The sequence below is a fragment of the Callorhinchus milii genome, unplaced genomic scaffold (assembly GCF_018977255.1).
Source record: "Callorhinchus milii isolate IMCB2004 unplaced genomic scaffold, IMCB_Cmil_1.0 Scaffold4, whole genome shotgun sequence".
NCBI lineage: Eukaryota > Metazoa > Chordata > Chondrichthyes > Chimaeriformes > Callorhinchidae > Callorhinchus > Callorhinchus milii.
The window spans coordinates 30,317,035-30,331,919 of record NW_024704745.1 but is presented as its reverse complement, the minus strand read 5'-3'; the positions used below and the strand labels follow the sequence as shown (position 1 = coordinate 30,331,919).

The window sequence follows — 14,885 nt, the reverse complement described above, 5'->3', positions numbered from 1 at the left end:
GACCAAATCTAATCCAAATGTGGAACTGACACTATATATCAAGGACTCCTGTTCCATATCACCATTTTCCAGCAGTATAAACACAACATTAGACATCTTAGCGGTTAAATTCCCATCAGATTTATGTGTCGTGCCACTGATGTCAGACTCCAATGGAATTTCCCCATTATACGGGTGCATTGTCAAAATTACTATACATAACACTGACCCAAATGTCAGCCTTCAAGTTTCATTTTTGCTTAACTCTTCTGGGAGAATCAAGAACTTCCTGAGAAAAGCCCAGGCTGTTTCTAGTTGTGAAGTTGAGGTATGTTTTGTGATATTCACTGGGAAGTTTTAATTGTTACTTCCTCGGCTAACCTGAGAGGTCAATTTGAGGGAGAATATTTCTGAAACCCATCAAAGTGTGAAATAGCACCATGAATGACTGTGACATTTCACTCTCTATCCTCTCTCCTGCTCACTGTTGCATAATGATACTAATTGTGATGGAAGTCGCCAATCACAATAAGGACAACTTTCCAAAAAGCCGCAAACCCAATTTATGTAAATGTTCCAAATTAGTTCCTTGTTTTGTCTGAATATTATCATTTACAACACAAGCACAGTGCCAACCATGCACAGAATCTACTTTGATAATGAAAAGATACAATAACCACACCATGCCAGCATGCAAACTGCTGTCTGGAGAGGTGCAATAGGCTTTAAAGCCACATTAAAACCAATGGCTCATTGATCCTATTTGCAGGAAGCCAGTTGCATTGGTTTCTTTGCCCACGATATAAAATCCATGCAATATTTTGAAATAAATGCCAACGATGACCACATTATATATAGCCAAACTTTTGTTCTTGCAACAATAAGAACATTTGCCAGCACACAAATAATAACCTTTTAGATCAGAAATGTTGATTCTCCCAGATATTACGAACACTATCAACAACCTATTGAACCACATCTAAAATTTACCATCATTATAAAAATTCAAGCTGACATTTTTCAGGCCTATTTTAAACATATATGTTTAAAATTCACCAAGTGCAATAAAGTCACTCTATAAACCACATACAGCAAAATATTGACAGTCATTATGCTGCTGCATAATAAATGCATGTATATAGAATCCTTTGGATCCATGTGCAGGTTATTATCTTCGACATTGGATAAAATTAACTATACAGCTCATTCAACCAAGATTTTTTAACATTTGAGTTATGTTCTGGTAAAGCAAAGGTTGTAACTGAGCTCTGCTTCTGTACAGCCGCTTCAGTAAGCAATTAATGTAAAATTAATTGACAGAATAAACCCGATGTTGTTTATCTCTAACCTATCACTGCCACCTATCTAGTTGTAATAAATATAATTCCAAGTGTAGCTTCCACTGAAACCAGCACTGGAGCTTTCTGAACTGGTAACAATAGGTCTTGTCAATTACAAGTACACAATATAATTACATCTCAAACCCTGCTCTTACACAGAGAAGGGAAGAATAAACTGTGTGAAAAAGAAAGGTTGTTATAGCCCTAGAGCTATCTCAAAAACAGAACTCATTTCAGGGTTACCATATTTTGCATAAATGTTTCTATCACAAACAATGCATTTCATGATGTTTATGTGACAGAATGAGCTCGTTCTACTTAATGTGTGCAGTATAAAGGATAAATTTATGATGTCAGTTGAGAAGAATATTCTTCTACTAAAGCGATATCTCAGACTTGTGTGTTACAAGTGATATATCAGTTTGTGAATCAGCATGAAGCACTATGCTTTTAATCAATTTGTGCGGAAACATGTTTTGTACAGCACGTGCTGCTCATTATTAGCGTATTCATCATTGAAAATAATTTACATGTCAATTTTTCACACATTGGTTGACCTATTAGTTTATCTTAGTTGTTAGCACTCTTGCCTTTAGTTGGAAGGTGATGAGGGCAGCTACTCAAGACTCGGGCTAATAATCTAGGATGCACTCTAGTGTGGCAGAGAGGAGGCATTTCACACTCCTCACTATGTATATTCGGAATATCTGAGGAGCAAAATATAGTGCAAATAATCATAATATTATCAAACAATTAATCTAATATGTGTAAAATGATATGTGTTTTGGGCAAATTCTCATCCACATTTTGCTATGAGTGTTCAATTAAAGAGCACGTAAGCTATACGGAGTAGTCAGCCTGCTTTCAGAAGCAAGAGATCCTTCATCACAAATCTACTGAAATAATTTGAAGAAACAACTAAACTAATATTGGATATTTAGAAGACATTGATAACATTTTACACTTAAGGCAATTAAAGGAGATTAAACTCACAAGAATTAATGGTAAATTTGTTACCTGGATTTAAATCAGTTTGGCAGTCAACAGAAGAAAATGATGGTGATGCAGAAAGTTTCCTTTCTTCACAACAAAAAAGCTATGAAAGAAGACAAGGTAAAATTGTGTGGTAATGGATGATTATACTCAGTTCATAATTCTGTCATTTGCTCACCTGATGAGAATATACAATCAGGAAAGCTTGACAAAAAAATTCTGAAGCAATTTGTCAGTAAACTGAATACATTTGGTGCAACATTGTTTCCATATCTTGCTTTTGCTGACACACCTCAAAGTATAGTGGTTTTATTCAGCTCCCATAATTTGTATTATCGGTACATAATTAACCAATAATTAATAATTAAATCATAGAATAATCTTTAAACCATATACTCTTAAACTTTTAGTGCAACTATGAACAGGTAACTTGGTTAAAATGTGTATTTGAGCTGTCAATAGCATCTGATGTGGCCTTAACTCACTCAAATGTCCTCAAACAACAACAACAAGATTCCATTTATAAAGCGCCTTTCACGTCAGGAGGACGTCCCAAGGCGCTGCACAGTTGGGTCATGACCCGAGCAGGGGGGAAATGGTCAGGGTGAGGGGAGGGAAGGGAGGGAGCGAGGAGGGGGAAATGGTCAGGGTGAGGGGAGGGAAGGGAGGGAGCGAGGAAGGGAAGAGAGTCGAGAGGGGAGCTGAAGGCTCGGTCAAAGAGAAAGGTTTTGAGACCGGCCTTGAAGGAGGAGAGTGAGGAAGCAAGGCGAAGGCACTGGGGGATAGAGTTCCAGAGCCTGGGGCTGAGAGGCTGAAGGCCCGACCACCGATGGTAGGGCGGTTGGGGCGGGGGACGTGGAGCAGACCGGAGCCAGAGGAACGGAGGGTACGGGCAGGTAGGTAGGGGGATAGTAGGTTGGAGAGGTAGGAGGGAGCAAGGCCGTGAATGGCCTTGTAGGTGAGGATGAGGATCTTGAAATCAATCCTCTGGGGGATGGGGAGCCAGTGGAGGCGAGCGAGGGTGGGAGTGATGTGGTCCCGAAGCCTGGTGCGGGACAGTACACGAGCTGCAGAGTTCTGAATGACCTGCAGCTTGTGGAGGGAGGTGCCGGGAAGGCCGGCGAGGAGAGAGTTCCCATAGTCCAGCCTTGAGGTGACAAAGGCGTGGACCAGGGTTTCAGCAGCGTGAGGGGTGAGGTAATGCCGTAGTCTGGCGATGTTCCGGAGGTGATGGAAGGCGGTGCCAGTTGTGGTGCGGATGTGAGGGAGAAAGGACAGCTCAGGGTCGAACAAAACGCCGAGGTTCCTGACTGGCTTTGAGAGGTGGAGAGTGCAGCCTTGGATGCTGATGGTGTCAGCGCCTGAGGTGCGGAGGCGCTGACGTGAGCCAATCAGGAGGGCCTCGGTTTTTCGCACGTTGAGCTGAAGAAAGTTGTCTCTCGTCCAGGACTCGATGTCGGACAGGCAGGCTGTCAGGACATCGGTGGTCGTGGAGTTGAGAGTAGAGGAGGAAAGGTAGAGTTGGGTGTCATCCGCATACATGTGGAAGTTAACTCCATGTCTGCGGATGATGTCACCAAGGGGGAGCATATAGAGGGTGAAGAGGAGGGGACCGAGGACAGAGCCCTGAGGGACACCACATGAGACAGTACGGGGGGTGGAGGAGAAGCCATTCGTCGAGACAAAGTGAAGACGGTGAGAAAGGTACGACCTAAACCACTCAAGGACAGTGCCTTGAAGGTTGAGGTGGGAGGACAAGCGGTGGAGTAGGATAGCGTGGTCGACCGTATCGAATGCTGCCGATAGGTCGAGGAGGACGAGGAGGCAGAGGGAGCCCTGGTCACAGATGGTCAGGATATCATTGGTGACCTTGACCAGGGCAGTTTCTGTGCTATGGGCAGCACGGAAACCTGACTGAAGGGGTTCGAAAAGAGAATGGGTGGAAAGGAAAGAGCGCAGTTGGGAGGCGACAACTCTTTCCAGGACCTTGGAGAGAAAGGGGAGGTTGGAGATGGGCCGGTAGCTTGATAGCTGCGACGCATCAAGGGAGGGTTTTTTCAGGGTGGGCGTGATGGTGGCAGTTTTTAAGGGAATGGGGACAGAGCCAGAGGAGAGGGACAGGTTGATGATGTCAGTGATATGTGGGGCAAGAAAGTGGAGCTGGGAGATAAGGAGTGGAGTGGGGATGGGGTCAAGGGAGCAGGTGGTTGGTTTTAGGGATAGGATGAGTTTGGTGACAGAGGGTGGGGAAACGGGTACGAAGGTGTGTAGGGGAGGATGGGTAGGAGTCGGAGTGTGGGAGGGAGGGGGTGGGGGGTTGGTGGAAGTTGGAGGGGAAGTGACCGCGGAGCGAATTCCCTTGATCTTGGATTCAAGGAAATCCAGCATCTCCTCGCAGTGAAGGTTGGAGGAGATGACCTGCGCGGGGTGGCGGGGGGGACGGAGGAGTCGGGTTGTGGTGGAAAACAGTAGCCTGGGGTTGTTCTTCGCCTCCAGGATTATCCTGGAGTAGAAGGACGACTTGGCCGAGGCTAGAGTGGAGCGGTAAATTTTGAGGAGGTCCAGCCAGATTTGTCGGTGGACCGTTAGGCCAGATTTGACACAGGTGCGTTCAGCAGCCCGCACCTGGCTTTTCAGTGAGCGGAGGTGGGTGGTGTACCAGGGGGAGGAGCGGGAGTAGGAGACAGTGCGGGAAGTGATGGGGGCAAGAGTATCGAGTGTGGAGGAGAGGGTATTGTGGAGGAGGGAGAGAGGAGAAGAGGGGTCGGTGAGGGTTGAAGGCCAGAGGGAGAGGAGTTCAGAGGACTCCAAGGCATCGGTTAGGGATTGTGGGGGTAACTTCTTCCAAGGGCGGTAGAAGATGGTGGTGGGTCTGGTGGAGGTGGGGAGGGGGTGGAGGTGGTGAAGGAGATGAAGTAGTGGTCAGAGATGGCCTTGTCGGTAATAGTGACATCCGAGACACTGAGGCCCCGGGTGATCACCAAATCGAGTGGGTGGCCGTGACTGTGAGTGGGGGAGTTTATGTGTAAGGAGAGGTTGAGTGAGGAGAGCAGGGAAGAGAAGTCTGTGGAGATGGAGCAGGAGGGGGTGAAGTGTAGGTTAAAGTCGCCCAGGATGATGAGGCGATCAGAGCAGAGGCAAAGAGATGTGAGGAGTGTTGAAATGTCAGAGATGAAGGTGGGAGAGGTTTTAGGGGGCCGGTAGAGGAGGAGGATTTTAAGGGAGAGGAATGAGGGGTGGGAGAGGGTGAGGTGCTCAAAGGAGGGGAAAGAGCCAGTGGAGTAGGGGATAGGGCAAGTGGTGTCCTTGAGATAAGGGCAACACCACCGCCACGGCGGTTGGGGCGGGGGATGTGGTGGGAGGTGTAGCCGGGTGGTGTGGCCTCCGTGAGGTATCCACAAGTATCAAAGTATCAAAGTATCAACAAGGGATTGTGGTGCGTTGTGTTAATTGCAATCTTATCAACATCTAACAACCTCAATATTCACTGTCTGAAAAGAGTTATGAGTTCAAGATTTCAGTCAATGAAGACTTGATTTCAGTATTCGTTTTTTGCTCCCATCCCATTAGTGAAAATTTTTTATGTGTGTCCGATATTTGTTTGGAGCTCCTTAAGTTCTAAAGGGAATCATTATGTGAGAAGGAAAGGTCAGCACTGGAGATGAAAGCCCTGAAAGAAAAGACATCACAATTGAGTTTATTTGCACAGAGAGAGGCAGACTTGATTTACTTAGGGCCATTAGAAGTTCTCATGTGAGGGAGGGGACTGCCCTTCACATAGGATAATAATAATAATAAGTTATGCAGGCAAAAACATTTCTAACGAAGATGCATATTTTGGGCAGGTGAAATGCTCGGCAAATTTCCTTACTCAAAGCGCTTCACAGAACATACTGTAAAGTGAATTGACTGTATATTTTGTGGGCAAATCGTGGCAGCCAATTGCACACAGCAGTGCCCCACCAACAGTCATGGATTGAGTGACTAAATTATTATTATTTTGAAGGGATTTTTACCCCCAGGATAGAGATCCACCAATTTCTAACAACTGGGAATGGTCTCTATGATACTGAAGAGAATGGTTTCTATGATACTAAGGTTGGGAACATGGCAGAATCTATCCTTGGAGCGAGAGCGGTGAATTGTCAACTTGCCAAATTGCAATAGTGGTTTGATGGATCTTCTGTATTTTTTTGTTTAATTGTCATTGGAGTTGATAAAGGAATAGCTATATGGATGTATTACCCAATAAATTGAGTTTGTAGGGTGCAATCCATCATAAAATAATATTTTTCATGGTTATGGAGGGATTAAGCTTGATGGGCCAAATGATCTTTCTTCTTCAATTCAGTCTTTTGTTCTATTGTTCTTTGATAACAAAATAGAAATAATTAGATTCAATTATAATGTCCCTTGTCATTATTACTATGTTATTAAATATGGCAATGTGTTGCACAAGATTTACTATAATAGCAACTGAAATGAAATATTAAGAAATATTTAGCCCAAGAGATATGAAATAATGTGGAGATTCCATTGTTCTTGTGGTTACCATTATGCTGCTGTTGTAATTAATTGGTATCCTGTTGGATATTTGATGCTATTAAAACATCCCTGTAAGACCACTGTGATGATTCTCAATGGTTGGCCTATTGTATTCTCAGAAAATGAGATTTTATAAACGTAATTCTAAAATGTAAACTGCAAGGAATTTTGTTAGTTGCATGTCCGGAATCTGTTCAAAATAATCATGCTGTGGTAAATAAATCTATTTCATTAGCATAGTTTACATGCAGCGATATATTCATTAAGCTCAACCTTTATTGTAAGCATTCAACTGATGAGCTTGAGAGATTAGATTTTTAAGCAAACTGTATTAAAGGAGAAATTTAACCCATTGTAGTGTTTTGCAGAAATAAAATGTCAGGTTTCTAATTAGAGATACTTGCAATGATGAATATTGGTGATATTCAGCTAGATCTTTTCACTGGGCAAGTAGAATGAGTTACCTGCTAACAGGACATAGATAAGGAACATCAGGGAAGAGAAAACCTATTGGACTCCTTCACTCATCCTTCCCAAAATAAACTTTCCTGTTATGGCATTTAATTGTATTTTTGCCTTGATTACCTTCCTTGGTTTAAGAAACTTAAATCTACTTTGGTACCTAATTAGGTATTTCCATACTGTTGAGTGGAAGGGACAATAGTCTATGAGTTCATATAAATATTCACTTGTCACGAGTCTCCTAGTATTATGCTCAGAACATATTACTGTTGTCAGAATGACAAAGTTGTATAAGTTGAACCTCAGTTGAAAAAAGCATGGAAATTTTATGACAATGCCACTTTGCCTCCGTAGATAAGTTTGCTCTAAGTAAACATATATAGAATTATATAGAATCTGCAACCCCGAAACAGGCCATTCACCCAACTACACAAAGCTCCTGATAATTCGACTCTACCCTAACTTTTCACTACCACTTAAGTCGCTATTCTGACCCTCCCACCTCTCTGCCTTTCCTCACCCCTACCCCACCCCTCCCCTAAGCTCGGGTCCTGACCCCTGACTGTCCAGCGCCTTGGGACGTCCTCCTGACATGAAAGGGGTTCTGTAAATGTAATTTTGTTGTTGTTGCTGTATTGGAGGGCCACACCATGGCCTCCCATCCTACCTCCCACCCTATCCCGTGACAAGATAAAGCGGGAAACAACAGAGTGGCCCTCCAATAGACCAGAGACCTTTGCAACAGAATAGGTTGGAAGGGCACCCAAGTTGTTGAGAATGGTTGGCAACGCATCAGATGGTCCTTAAATTCTAGTGGAAAGAATGTTTCATCAATGAAGCTTGGCCATTCAATAGACCGGAAGCCTCTGCAAAGCGTGCCCGACCTCCAACAAGTGTCCACTTGTAGCCCAGGAGGACCTATGCCTAACTCCCCACTTTGCATAACTCATCGCTGAGCTCTTTTCCCTCAGAATGATGAGATATCTGGTGTTTACTGTAGTTTATGCTTGTGTTTATATTCCACATTCTGATAACCCTACCTAACTTGTTCAATACCCCACTATTTTGTCTGTATGAATTATTTACTCTCAAATGCATTTCTAACACTGGCATTTGCTACAACTTATAGTTTTTGAAAGTGAATGAGATAAATATCTGAAAAAGGGTAACTATGGAGGTTTGGGGAAAAGGTGGCTCAATAGGATTGAAAAAATTGCTCTTAAAAAAAACAGCCAGAACTGACAAATGAGCTGAATGACCTTCTTCTGTGCTATAAATTTCTGTGGCTCCAACTACACTTGGCAGCAATTACCTGTGAAATGCTTTGAGACATTTTGAAGTTATAAGTACTTTATTAAATTATGTACTGATACCATATAAGTATATAATGCTCTACATTATTATTCCTAAGAAAGGTATGTAAAAAGGTGTTGAAAATGGTTGGCAGACATGTCAGAATTTCCTTAAGTTCCTAGGGAAAGAAAGTCTCCACTGCTCATGACCAGTTCCATCAATGTAGCTTGACTATATTTACTTATAGGATATCGCACCAATGAATATATCACTGCACTGATGCTTTCTGCCACCCCCCAAAAAAATTACAAAACAGTGGAATTTATAAATGTGAAAAACTCATTTAGATGAAATTCTAATTCCGACATTGCTCTGTAATTTATTATTAAAATATCTTAAGCTACATTGACAGCTAGTCTTGACTTTTGAAATGTTCCTTGCAAAGATTTCCATTGAAAATATAATTAGTAGAAAGGATATATAGCCAGCAGCAATTTATAAAAAAACTTTATAATGAGAGTTTGCTCCAGTCTAAGTGCAGCCTCTTATTTCCCTTATGTACTTTAGGGCTGCAAAGCAAAGGTCATTCTCCACTTGTGGTGAATTTACTAAAGCCTTTACCTTTCTATTTTCCCAATAATCAGAGAATAATCTACCCCCTCCTCCCTGCTTGAGTTTTACGGCAATATTGAACTTTGAAAAGCGAGAGAAAACTGATGGTAACATTTCTGTTCAGCCTACCACATTGTGTGCAAAGGTGGTGAAAAAAGTAATGAGCTAGTGTGGATTTCAAAGGCGTTCTCTTAAGATAATATTAAGTCATAATTGTGAAAACACTTTTAAAATCCACAAAATAGTAGATAGATCGTGGTGGAATCGAGTGTTTTCATTTATTTTTCTATTATTTTAAAGATCAGTTTAGTAAGGTTTTTAATCCTGCTCACAGGGTTCTACTAATTTTGTTCTTTTATGGGACTGCAAGAGAATAAAGTTCACTCTCTTGTAAATCTTTCTTCAATTTATTCCCTCCTTCTCTCTATTAATCCTTTCCATTCCAGCCACCATAGATGATTTAGGATTCATGATGTATAAATCTTTGGTGCATCTTCCAATTTAGATTATCATTTTCAGACAAAATAAGTTTTCGTTAAATGTTTTACTTCATCTCTCCTAAAGCTCCTAACTTTAGTTTAACAAATGACGTAGTAGAATAAAAAATAGCTCTTTGCTATTGTGGCTTCACTGGAGTTCTGTAGCTCAGTGGTAAGAGCACTCGCCTGGCAAGCGGGAGACCTGGGTTTGATTCCCGGCAGAGCAAAAGTTTCCTTACTCCACAGTTCTCTGTTTATCTGGCAGTAAATAGGAACCCCGTTGCTAGTCAATTGACGGATTGTTTATCCGAGGGTAATAATTCCTAAAAACAATAATAATAATAAATTGATCACTCAATCCACGACTGTTTGTGGGATACTGCTGTGCACAATTGGCCGCCCCATATCGCCCACAAAACATACAATCAAGCGCTTTGAGATGTCTTGAAGGCACAATATCAAAAGTAAAGATTATTTTTATTTATTATTCACTGCAAACATTCGCCAACCATCTTCTTCTAGTTTCTCCTTTTTAGATGATCTGAGATTTGCTATGTACAATTCCTTTTGTGAATCTCACTATTTAGCTCTGTCCCATCATGACAGCAAGAAGCAATGCCAAGATGGGAAAAGGAATAGTACAAATGCGCAAAAAGCATTTTCTATTAGTGTTTGTGTGTAATATGATGTCCTGAGGGATGAACCAACAGAAAAGTATAGTTTGAATAAGAGTTACACATTTACAAATTAATCTAAAATTTAGTCCTTCTTTCTGAGTTCAGAAACCTTTCTGGTGTAATTTGTATTTTTATTGCTGGACAAGTTCTATTTTTATTTCTGCAAAGCACTTTATTTTTCTCAGTACATGTGTCGAGTTTTCACTGTAGAATGAGGCAATCATCAAATTGCACATTTATATGAAAGGAAAATGTACAAAGTTCTTATTAAAATGGCTTATTGCCTTAGCTGGAGGGAACATTTCAAAGGAGATGCCAAAAAGGGCATTTCAGTATGGCAGGCAAACAAAAAGCTTCTAAGTGTCATGAGAGAGAATTTCCTTAATGAAAATGCCATCAAAACAAATGTTTTAAAAAAAAACGATGTAGAAGTAAGCATCACGCTTCTATCTCCCTGTGGAGGAAAGATGCCTGGGGTGAGAGGGATGAGGCACTCTGATAATTGTATTCATTATTTCCAGCCAAATCCTTTACAAATGTTGGTTTCCAGTAGATACAACAGCACTTGTGAAACTGCATACATTTGTTCATTTCATCAAATGTGATTTCATTTTGTTATTTCCCTTCTTAATCTCTTCCCCTCCTTATGTTTCTTCATCCCGAAGCAGGTTCAGGTGTACCCAAAAGGCATTCCTGCTTCAAAACTGTTTTATATTCTAATGTTCTTGGGATTTCAGCTGTGCACTGTAGGCTTATAAATAAGTAATAACTAAACCTTGAGGTTGAAACAGTGTCTTTCACTTCAAGAGAACATCTCAAAGCACTTCCCAGGGTTTTACTGGAAAGTGTAGTGACTGTTTACTTTGTAGACAAAAGTAGTTACTGCATTGGTAAAACTGTCTAATTATTTATTCATTTCATAAAATGGAAATAAAATAAAATCCATTCAGGATCTATTTCTGTGTTGAGTTAGCTAATCTCACTGGAGGTTGCCTTTGTGGCAGTTAAATTGGCCTCAATAACTTGGCTGAGGGAAGGAAACATTAGACAGGATTTTAAATCTTGATCCTATCCAATGACCACTAATGAGGGTAGTAAGGTATATAATTTGGGAATTGTACCAGGATTCATAAATACTGAATTCTGCCGTTAACAAGGTGTACATCCCAGCATTCTAGATGGAGATCACATCCTTTAGGTCTGCAAAATGCATACCCATTGCCTGCAGGATTCCTGTTACAAATCCTGCACTTTCATCTTCATATTAGACTTCATATGATTTACTATCAAATGGACTGATGACACTCAGCATCAAGATTAAAATATGAATAATAGACACTTGAGCAAGATAAATGGAGGGCAACAGCAACGATTCCCCACAAAAAAGGAAAAAGCCATCCAAAAACTTTATGGAACAGGATGGCAAGAAAAAAAATGAGCCAGAACTAAAATTGAGGCTCTTCATTTGAACTTGAATTCTGGGCAGACAAGTTTTGCTACTCTACAGGGAAGTACCAGGATGAATTGGTGCCAATGCCCATCTTTAAACTATTACATATTAAAAATAAAATAAGACAGAAAGCTTTCACTGTCATTTTTAAAATGATATCATTAATCATCCCTGTTTCAATTTTCTTATACTATTCTAATTGTAAAACACCAGCTAAGAATGCATTTAAAACCAAATTACTATTTTCTTTACATAGATTTTAACAGGGCATAACAAAGGATTTTGGTAGCAAAATTTCCATTTGTGATGGTGTGGAACATATTCAATATGACATTTATGAATTTCTCATGAGCAAAAGCATCCTTTCGTTACATATTAAATGCAAAATTAGATTATGAAATCACAGTAAATTAAATCTGTCCAGGTATGTCTTCGTTGCCATTAATTGTGTTGTGCAATACTATAATTATTGTCATCATTGTTTGTTGTGCTGGGATTGTTCACATAAATATTAACTAACTTTTCCATTGCATTGACCTATATCGAGGAGATAAGAACCTTGTTACAATTAATAAATCATTTGATTTTTACTTTAATTGTTTGTGGCACTACATTAGCGCTTTGAAACTGGGACATCCTTGTACGTGAAAGGGGCTATATAAATGTAAATTGTATTTGTATTTATTAATTATTGCAAATTTAATCACATTGTTTGAAAACATGACCTTCAGATTGACTGTGAGTTGCACTTTGATACTCAATTGAAAATGTTCCATTTTCTTTGAGGTGACCCAAATCCATACTGGCCGTTATGACAAAGGAATTGATGTCAACGAATTATTCACTTCGCCACGACAGTAACAATTGGAAGAATTTTGCTTCTCTTCAGTTTGCTTCAATTTTGCTTCTCATCGTGATTTTTGTATGTAGAAAAAGACTGAGGAAAACAAGATTGTGAGTCAAACAGTAACTGAATCTGTAATTGAAAATACGTAATGGAGGTCATTTAATAGGCCAGAGCATTGAGCACAGCAAACCAATTGAAAGACTTGACCTTCAATTCCTTACACTTATCTGACCTCAATTTGCTGGGGCATTGACAATGTTCGCCCATTATTATTTAATTTTTAAAAAAAAAATTTGCGTGGGAACAAGAGATCATTTGATGAAAAGGTTTAATTTTCATCAGATATTTGTTTAATACCTTCAATTATTTCGCAAATAACAGACACAATGGAACAAAATGGGAAAAATTCAGTGAAAAAAACCCTTCTCAAGCCATGTTTCTTTATCAATGTATATATAAATATATTTCACAAAAATCTTACATTTGGATTGAGGATTCCCTATCCCAATGCCAGATCTCTGTCAATTAGCATAATATAGTGGTTTGTTCTTAGACCCAAAGCAACAACAACTTGCACTTATATAATGCACTCCACATGGGGTAGCATCTTAACAGTGCCGGAGACTGGTCAAAAATGAAGGTTTTCAGGTGGGAAAAAGGGGAGAGAGGTGGCAAAATGGAGGAATTGAGGGACAGTGTTCCACAGTTTTGGGGGTTAGTGGCTGAATGCACGACCTCCAATGGTGGAGCAGAGGGCGGGAGGGACAAGCAGGAGGAGTCAAGTCAAGTGGAGGTGCCGAGTGGTGGATTGGGGAGTGAGGAAGTTGGAGAGGTAGGGAAGTGCCAGGGAGTGAAGGGATTTGAACATGAGTGCAAGGATCTTGACCAAAGCATTACATTAATAATAATCCTTGCATTTGATATAGTGCTTTTCACGTCTTCTAGACGTCTCAAAGTGCTTCACAGAATATGCTGTAAAGTGAATTGACTATATATTTGTGGGCGAAACGCGGAAGCCAATTGCGCACAGCAGTGTCCCACAAACAGTCGTAGATTGAAAATGACCAATTTATTATTGTTTTTTGTTTTGGAGGGATTATTATTAGGCATGTGGAGTAAGGAAACTTGCCCAAGGTTTCGCCCTGTCTGGAATTGAACTCAGGTCTCTCGCTTGCAAAGCGAGTGCTCTAACCACTGAGCTACAGGACATTATATTAATATTGAGGGTGAGATTGTTTTGATGAGATGAATTAAGAATTTGTTCTGCCAGTCAATTGTGAAATTATGTAATTTGCAGGATGACAGTTTCTAAGGTATTGTGGGCTGGTTTATTAACTGTTGCAAGTAGCTTTAGAGCCAACAATTTCAGAGTCACGCTGTTTTATTGGATGGGTAGTCGTGGTGCAGATAAAATGAGACAACACAGGTATTTCTCACACTCACCGAACCAGTGCATAATCTAGGCGCCCGGTTCAACCCCCAGCTGTCCTTCCTCCCCCACATCTGGTCCCTGACCAGGACTGCCTTCTTCCACCTCCACCACATTGCCCGCCTTCAACCGTACCTTAACCCTAATGCAGCCGAAACCCTCGTGCATGCGTTTGTAACCTCCCGCCTGGATTACTCAAACTCACTCTTCGCTGGTCCCCCCAGCTCCACTATTCAAAAGATCTAGCTCATTCAGAACTCTGCTGCCCGCATATTGACCCGGACCAAACTGGCCAGGTTCCACTGGCTCCCTATCACCGAACGGATCGACTTCAAGATCCTCACACTCGTGTTCAAATCCCTTCACTCTGTGACACCTCCCTACCTCTTCGACCTCCTCACACCCCAATCCACCACCCGGCAGCTCCGCTCGACTGGCACTGGCCTCCTGCTCATCCCTTTAATAATAATAATAATAATAATAATCCTTGCATTTGATATAGCGCTTTTCATGTCGGGAGGACGTCCCAAAGCGCTTCACAGAACACACTGTAAAGTGAATTGACTGTATATTTATGGGCGAACGCGGCAGCCAATTGCGCACAGCAATGTCCCACAAACAGTCGTAGATTGAAAATGACCAATTTAATTATTGTTTTGTTTTTGGAGGGATTATTATTAGGCTCTGTGTGGAGTAAGGAAACTTGCCCAAGGTTTCCCCCTGACCTGCCGGGGATTGAACTCAGGTCTCTCACTTGCAAAGCGAGTGCTCTAACCACT

The 14,885-nt window shown here is 41.1% G+C and overlaps 1 non-coding gene across 1 annotated transcript; it reads left to right on the top strand.

Moving 5' to 3' along the window:
* Positions 1-9,858: 9,858 nt before the first annotated feature.
* Positions 9,859-9,930, top strand: trnaa-ggc. The gene has a single exon. It is a non-coding gene; the product is annotated as a tRNA-Ala (tRNA).
* The last annotated feature ends 4,955 nt before the right edge of the window (positions 9,931-14,885 follow it).